Below are 8,056 nucleotides of genomic sequence, written 5' to 3'. Positions count from 1 at the left end.
TCAAGGCTACCTGCTTATATAATTTAAAACTTAATATTTTGTTTACAAAATTCTTGACGGTGTGGAAGACGTGGAAACCACATGATTTTTATCGTTGTTCTAGAAAATATAAAACTGCGCGAATTTCACGGGATCGTGCGCCAAGGCGCACATCAAAATCTAGTCTAAAGGTATAAATGATGCCCCCATAGGGGGCTTCACAGCGAATAGTGATTCTGGTCCGTCCGATCTTACCAGCAGGTGTCAGGTGGAGGATCTTGTCCGTTCACTTCGAGCCAGCATCGGTCGGTTGGTCGCGTGGGTGACTTCCCATTGCTAGAGAATGCCATGGAATGGCCCTATTTTACCCGCCTGGGACTGCGCGAGGGTCCTACGTTCGGCCGGGTTAGCTTGTCAGTTGCTGGGTTCGTCTTTGTGTTGGTTGCGCGTCGCTTCGTCCCGTGAAAATATCTCCACCCAATCCCTACCCTGGACGGGCAATCCCCAATCCCCGTTCACCCAATAGCTCCCCCAATGGCTGCCTCCTCCACCCCATTCTCCTCCTCTGCATCGGCGCCGCCGTCCCCCAGCCTCCTCCTCCGCGTGGGCTCCGCCGCTGCCTATCCTCCTCCCGTGCTCCTCCTCGCCTTGCTCGTGCTCTTCTCTTCCCACCGCCCCTCCCTCCTCCTCCGGTACTGGAGAAGAACCGGCTGCGGCCCCGTCAAGGATGATGTCCTCCGCTCGCCGGGAGGCCTTCAGGCGCAGGGAGGAGCACACGAGGGGCCGCCGGGAAGAGGGGAAGGTCTGCAAGGTGCCATGGCTAGAGGAGGCAGAGCTTGACGTGGGGGAACATGCGAGTGAGATGTGGAACGGCGGAGGGGTTCGGCCTCCACCGCCACCATTCTCGAGCGGCGGCTACAGGGAGCGTGCGGTAGCTGTGCCGGTGGAGAGCACCCGAGCAACGTCGATGGATGGACACGGCGGCCGCAGCAAGCGCTGGGCGACGGCGACAGCAGCTGCAGGGAGGGCTCGGGCGATGGCGGTGTCTAGAAGCCAGGACCTGCTCCAGAAAGTTCCAGATCGAGGAAGAAAGCTGCGGCGGGCAAGCAGCAAGAAGGTGGCGACGCGGAGAGGGAAGATCGCGTCATGGTGTATGGTCGTCATCTTCCAGGTGTATGATACTTTTTCCTTTTTAGGTGTTCCTTGCGAGGTACTTCAAAAATTATGTTCACATACGAGATGGAGCCTTGTGCTTATTATACCTTTCTTCGTGAGATTCTGGTTCTTTTTTTTCAGATATTGGCCGAGGTGTGTGGAATATGATGGAATTAATTATGGGATGGCCTCTGCCTTCTCTACTTCCTCCTCCATCGAGCTATTGTAACTGCAGCAATGGCACACACATGGGGACGGCACTGATCAACGACGACATACATAGCCGTGTTGAAGGGGTCGCTGCCTCTCCCAACCTTGATGTGATGCTCGGTGGTTCCTCCATCTGAAGATTCACATTGACTGTGCACTGGTGGTATCTCTCTTTCCTGCATCTCCCATGTCCTTCTTAATTTGTTTGTGTAATGGAAGCTGGATTTGGACATTCATGATTTGTTTATCCAATCAATGCCTTGATCTAATAATGCAATCAGATCAGGCCACTTCTTTATCCTGGTAAACCACTTTGTTTCATTTGTTTTACTTTTCTCCAAGGTGCCAAAATCTTAGATGTTCAATGCATTTAAATAGGACAAGCAAGAAATGATTTGATTGATATATTTCTACGGTCTTACTAATAGTTATAAATAAAGTTGTGATGTCATCTTGGACATCTTGAAATCTTGATCTATTTTTTCTCTACTGGATAATAATAAGGGGGTTTAGGTAACTTATTAAACCACACCCGGAGGTTTACATAATGGGATTTTTTATAGCACAAACATTGAATTAGTTTGCATTTTCTTTGAATTTTTCCCACTCTTGGCCTTTCATGAAGTGTTATTAAACATTTCAGGTGAGGTGCGAGATGAAAGTCGTACCTTCGTCGCGTCGACATGAGGCAGCGATGTCTCACGCAGTCAACGCCGGTGCAGCCATTACCTGAAACAGCGCCGACTCATGTTGGTTGATGTTGTTGTCGCCGAGATCAGCGCCTCCTCACGCCATTGAGCCCGCAAGCAGCATCGTGGCGAGTCCACGGCTTGCATCAGCCCAAATTGCTAGGTAAATTTTTTCCATGCCTTCATTTTTTCATCTCTAGATCGACTGCATCAGGCAATGATTCTCTTGCAGCCCAATATTTATTTCAGAAATTTATGTGTAATAAAGTTTGTTTGTTTCACCGCCATAATTCATGATTTGCTGAAGCTGGGATGTATTTCTTGTGGATGCATAGGTCACCAGCACTCAAGCCAGAGTATATTGGTAACATTCTCATGGAAATCCTATTTAAAGATTATTCAGGCTGGTTTTATATTAGTACTTAAGCGCTTGGACTTGGAGCAATGGCCAATGAGGTGTGTTGGAGTGTGTCGTAGGTGCAAACTTTGGTTTGTATTGCAATTGGGTGAGCTCTCAATGTGTCATTTGTTTTTCAATTGGTCAAATAATTTCTGGACCAACTTATTACCACGAGCATTTCTGGTTGCCCCTGTTGGTTCCTCTAAATATCAAGGTTGTGTAAGTATCTCGCTTTCTTTGATGGAACAGTTGTACGCCTACCATCTAGGGCAAGAAAATATTCATGGTTCTTTTATGTTGGTCTGCTTATAGATGTTCCACGTGAAGGACCTAAAAGTGAACTTTGACTTCTACTCGTGCGTGATAGGCATGTTGTGAGTTCTCTTTCATTTATCTTCTTGGAGATATGTATGCATGCATTCTGAGAATAACATCACCAGGGCAGGTCATCCATTTCATATATGCAAATGTTCTTAGTATTCTAGGTGTGTAGCAAATGTTCCATTTCATGCTATGAAATTCTCCTATTGTATGTTCGGCAAATTGACACAAGTAATATGAATGCAATTTAATCTAATTGTACCAGTTGGTACCTAGAGCAGCAATGACATTTCTGACCTAGAAGGGAAATAAGCTTTACTATTGCGTGACATAAGCTCAGGGCCTTAGTTTTGGTTCCTATCTGACCATGCCGCATTACCATAAGAATTACCATAAGAATTACCATGACCATTACCATAAGAATTACCATAACCATAACCATGGTCCATGCGTTTACAAAATGACTTTGCTAGGTGTAAAATGCTACTCCCTCCGATCCTTTTCTAATTGACTCAAATTTAGTACAAATTTGTACTAAATTTGAGTCAATTAAAAGAGACCAGAGGGAGCATCTGTTTGGTACCCATCATCAGCCATTACACTTATGTATACAAATTCATTGGCAAGTACTTTAATCGAGGGTGGCCTCACTAATATTCAGGCATGTGCTTCAATGCTTCTTTTTTGTTTTCTACAATACTACTATTTTTCTGAAACCATGTGCGTTTAGTTCTTGCATCGTGCTATCGAGTGGAATGCTTGATTAGCAATTACAACCAAACAAAAAAGAAGTTCATGCAGTGTGCTTGCTTTTTAACCATGATTTCAAATCTATATATTGAATGGCAAGTTTACTATTTGTGTATATACCTGATATGGATGAGTCAAGGAGGCGCTGTCCATAAGTTAAGGAAATCTTAATGGGGCGACACTCACCAAATTCTGAATATAGCATAAGTGCGAAAATATGGATGAGTCAAGGAGGCGCTGTCCATTCATGGATTCTCATTTATCTCTCTAACAATCAAGATGCAATATTTCTGACCTTAAACTATGAGGATTTAGCTATAGAGATCAGCGCGGAGCTGTCCAGCAGTGGCACACGTGATGGTGCTCACATGTGCGGTATTGCAATGGTCAGCGGTGACGTTCCATGCCACGGACAGATCAACAATCTCTAGAATCTACCAGTTAGGTATTTTTTATTTACTACACAGAATCAATACATTCTACCATCGATTTGCAGTGTTATGATAATATGTTTGTTGTATTACCAGGGGGCCAAAGGCCACAATATATAGTACATGTACAGGTGCACATATGCAGAAAGCCCCCTAACATATGGGGAAACTACAAAAGACAAATATATACATCTAACACCCCCCTCAAACTCATGGTGGATCCACAACACTGAGTTTGGAGAGTAAGAAATCATGCTGCGCTCGAGTCTGTGCCTTCGTAAAGAAATCCGCCAACTGCAAATCTGAAGGCACATAATGAACCGCAACAACATCATCCTGTACCCGTGCACGTGTGTAAAAAGCATCAACACCGATATGCTTGGTCAGCTCATGCTTGACCGGATCACGTGCAATACTGATAGCACCTGTACTGTCAGACAAAAGTGGAGTGGGTGTCATAACAGAGACCCCAAAATCCGCAAGCAACCACCGCAACCAAGTCACCTCAGCAATCAACAAAGCCATAGCCCGCAACTCAGCCTCAACACTCGAACGGGAAACTGCGACCTGTTTCTTCGTCTTCCAAGCCACAAGCGAACCACCAAGAAACACACAAGAAGCGTAGCGAACGACGATCCGTAGGATCACTCGCCCACGTAGCATCCGAATAGCACTGGAGCTGGAGAGAGCTGGAACGGGGAAAGAAAAGGCGACGAGTGATCGTGCCACGAAGATAACGAAGAACACGGAGGAGATGACTATAGTGAACAGTGGTAGGAGATGAGACAAACTGACTCAGAATATGAATAGGATAAGAAATATCAGGACGAGTGATAGCAAGATAAACAAGACTCCCAACAAGATGGCGATAACGGGTGGGATCAGGAAGAGGATCACCATCAGTAGGACGAAGCTTAACATTAAGCTCCATAGGAGTATCGACTGTGCGCTTATCCCCAAGAGCAGCACGAGCAAGAAGATCCTGAATGTACTTTTCCTGAGAGATAGAAAAGCCATAAGAAGTGGAGGAAACCTCAATGCCAAGAAAATAGCGAAGAGGACCAAGATCAGTCATAAGAAACTGATCACGAAGACGAGCCTTAACGAAGGCAATATACTCAGGATCATCACCAGTAATGATCATATCATCAACATAGAGAAGAAAAAGAGTACGTCCACGAGAAGAAGTGTGAACGAAAAGTGCTGGATCATGAAGACTAGGAGAGAAACCAGCAGCAGTCACCACAGAGGCGAAGCGCTCAAACCAGGCACGAGGGGCCTGTTTGAGACCATAGAGAGAACGTCGAAGACAACAAACCATCCCATCGGGAACAGAATACCCAGGAGGAGGCTGCATGTAAACCTCCTCACTCAACTCGCCATTAAGAAAAGCATTCTGAACATCAAGCTGGGAGACAGACCAGCGACGAACAGAAGCAACAACAAGAAGAGTACGCACAGTAGTCATATGAGCTACAGGGGCAAAAGTCTCATCATAGTCACGGCCGTGCTCCTGCTGAAAGCCACGAGCCACAAGACGCGCTTTATAGCGCTCAAGAGATCCATCAGAGCGAGTCTTAATTTTATAGACCCACTTACACGTGATAGGACGAACACCAGAAGGTGGAGAAACAAGATCCCAAGTTCCAGTGCACTCAAGCGCAGCGATCTCCTCAGCCATGGCAAGCTGCCATTCAGGATGACGCTCGGCATCCTGATAAGAAGTCGGCTCGGAAACAACAGAGAGACCATACTGACTAGGAGAGTAACGAGCTGGAGCACGACGCTGACGGACAGGCCGTGAAGGGGGAAGGTCATCAGCAGAGGACAACTCATCAGAAGAAGCGGAAGAAGGGACAGCATCAGAAGGATCCGAAGCCGGAGAACGAGGAGTACTAGGTGGACTAGACGGAGGAGAGGATGGCGCCGAAGGAGGCACATCAGGACTAGGAGGGGGAGGAGACGGGATAGCAGGGGGTGCATCCGGAAAAAGAAGAAAAGAGATATCATCCACCGGGTAAGTACCCGAGGTGGGATGAGGATAGAAGGGGCGCGTCTCATCAAACGTGACATCACGAGAGATGCGCATCCGACGACCAACGGGGTCCCAACAGCGATAGCCCTTATGCTCATCACTGTATCCGAGAAAAACACACTCAACAGACTGAGCGGTCAGCTTGGTGCGATCGCGAGGAGGGAGAAGAACATAGCAAACGCAACCAAATAAACGAAGTGTCGAGTAATCTGGAGAGCAACCAGAAAGACGCTCGAGAGGAATGCCACCTTGAAGGGCAGCAGAAGGCTGAATGTTAATGAGGTAAGTCGATGTAGCGACAGCCTCAGCCCAGAAATGCGGCGGAAGAGAGGAAGCAATCATCATAGCACGGGTAGTCTCAAGAATATGATGATGCTTACTCTCGGCGACACCATTTTGAGCATGGGCGCCGGGACATGAGAACTGGGCAAGGGTGCCCTGCTCAGCAAGAACACCACGCAGGTGCTGGGAGATATACTCTCCTGCAGAGTCAGCACGAAACACACGAATAGGCGTGGAATACTGAGTACGAACCATGGCTGCAAAACGCTGATAAATAGAAAGCACCTCACTGCGAGAGTGCATAAGAAACAACCAGGTGTATCGCGAAAAATCATCAATAAAAAAAATATAGTATCGATGACCCCCTTTCGAAGGAAAGGGAGCCGGACCCCAAACATCCGAATGAACTAAATCAAAAGGTCGCTGAGATACAGACGCACTAGTAGGATAGGGAAGCTGAATCTGTTTGCCTAGCCTACAACCCTGACACGAATGCAAAGACACGTCTCCTGAGACAGACTCCAGAAGACCACGACGAACTAATGACGATAAACGGGAGCCACATAGGTGACCCAGCCGATGATGCCACTGCTGAAAAGTCCGAACTGATGGAAAGGGATAGGCAATCCACATATACACTTCACAACACCCCCACTCGCGTGTGACGGGAGAAGAGAAAATCAACACGTGAAAGAAGAAGAGCACACCGAAACAGGGCATCAGCGGTGGCTAAAGAGGGGGGCAACAACAATTTTTAGGCTTAATTGCGAAAACCAGGATTTGAACTCGAAACCTGGGGCTCTGATACCATGTTATGATAATATGCTTGTTGTATTACCAGGGGGCCAAAGGCCACAATATATAGTACATGTACAGGTGCACATATGCAGAAAGCCCCTTAACATATGGGGAAACTACAAAAGACAAATATATACATCTAACATGCAGTACATCACATTGTCAACGAGATAGTTTTTTGATGGCCTCTATATGCATTTCTACTTTTTAGGTTCATTTCAGAGCCATTGATCTATCATAGATCACGTAGGTTAATGTTATTTGGACAATGGCATCAAAGATTGCGTGCTCTGATTTGCTTCCCATTGCCGTCTAGGTGTTCAAGCTAAAAACCTTCCTGAATATTCCGATTACAAGGAAGTGTATGTACTTTTGACTTCTGTACTCATGCATATTTCCTCCCGGCTTGTTACAAATAGAATTGATCTTCTGTGTATGTGTAGGTAGATACAAGATGGTTCCTTTGTAGTATTGAACTCTATATTGTGGTCTTAATACTCATGTATTATTACATAGGTCTTGACTAGGGGTCAGTGCATCCTCTATCCTTCCTCCTCTCTCATGTGTGGCGGCAGGGAAGGCTAAATGCTGCCGGTCGGAACAGGTGGTTCATCTGGAGTGGAGATGATGATGCCAGTCGTGGAAAAGAACGGGCATGGTTGCCCCACCTCTCATCTCTCTCTCTCTTTCTCTGGATCTCCTTCTCTGTGCAGCAGATTGCCAAGGTATCAAAGCCTTCTCACGGTTTAATTTTTGTATTCTTTGCAGCACGATGTAACACTTATCATTTACAAATTTATCTTGATGTAGTGGATAGACAGCAGATATGGCTTCACCCTCCACTTCGACCTCAACGTGTTTCATTTCCCAGGAGTGATGTTAGATTCGTGTGATGGTATGTAAGCATAGTGTCAGATCGAGTCACATATATGAGACATACAATTTTGTGTGGTATTAATTCCTTGCCTGGTCATTTTCACAGTGTAAATTATTCATTTGCTTGCTC

The 8,056-nt window shown here is 46.2% G+C and overlaps 1 long non-coding RNA gene across 5 annotated transcripts; it reads left to right on the top strand.

The window, feature by feature from the left end:
* Nucleotides 1-281: 281 nt before the first annotated feature.
* LOC127302263 (uncharacterized) lies at nt 282-3,667 on the top strand. 5 transcript variants are annotated; one of them, XR_007852786.2, is made up of 5 exons: nt 282-1,507; nt 1,988-2,196; nt 2,369-2,647; nt 2,746-2,807; nt 3,228-3,667. It is a non-coding gene; the product is annotated as an uncharacterized lncRNA (long non-coding RNA). The 5 variants fall into 5 exon arrangements; XR_007852783.2 differs by having other exon boundaries at nt 2,369-2,652; XR_007852787.2 differs by lacking the exon at nt 3,228-3,667 and having other exon boundaries at nt 287-1,507; nt 2,746-3,010.
* Nucleotides 3,668-8,056: the final 4,389 nt, after the last annotated feature.

Source organism: Lolium perenne, chromosome 1 (assembly GCF_019359855.2).
Source record: "Lolium perenne isolate Kyuss_39 chromosome 1, Kyuss_2.0, whole genome shotgun sequence".
Taxonomy (NCBI): domain Eukaryota; kingdom Viridiplantae; phylum Streptophyta; class Magnoliopsida; order Poales; family Poaceae; genus Lolium; species Lolium perenne.
This window is presented reverse-complemented; position numbering and strand designations above follow the sequence as displayed.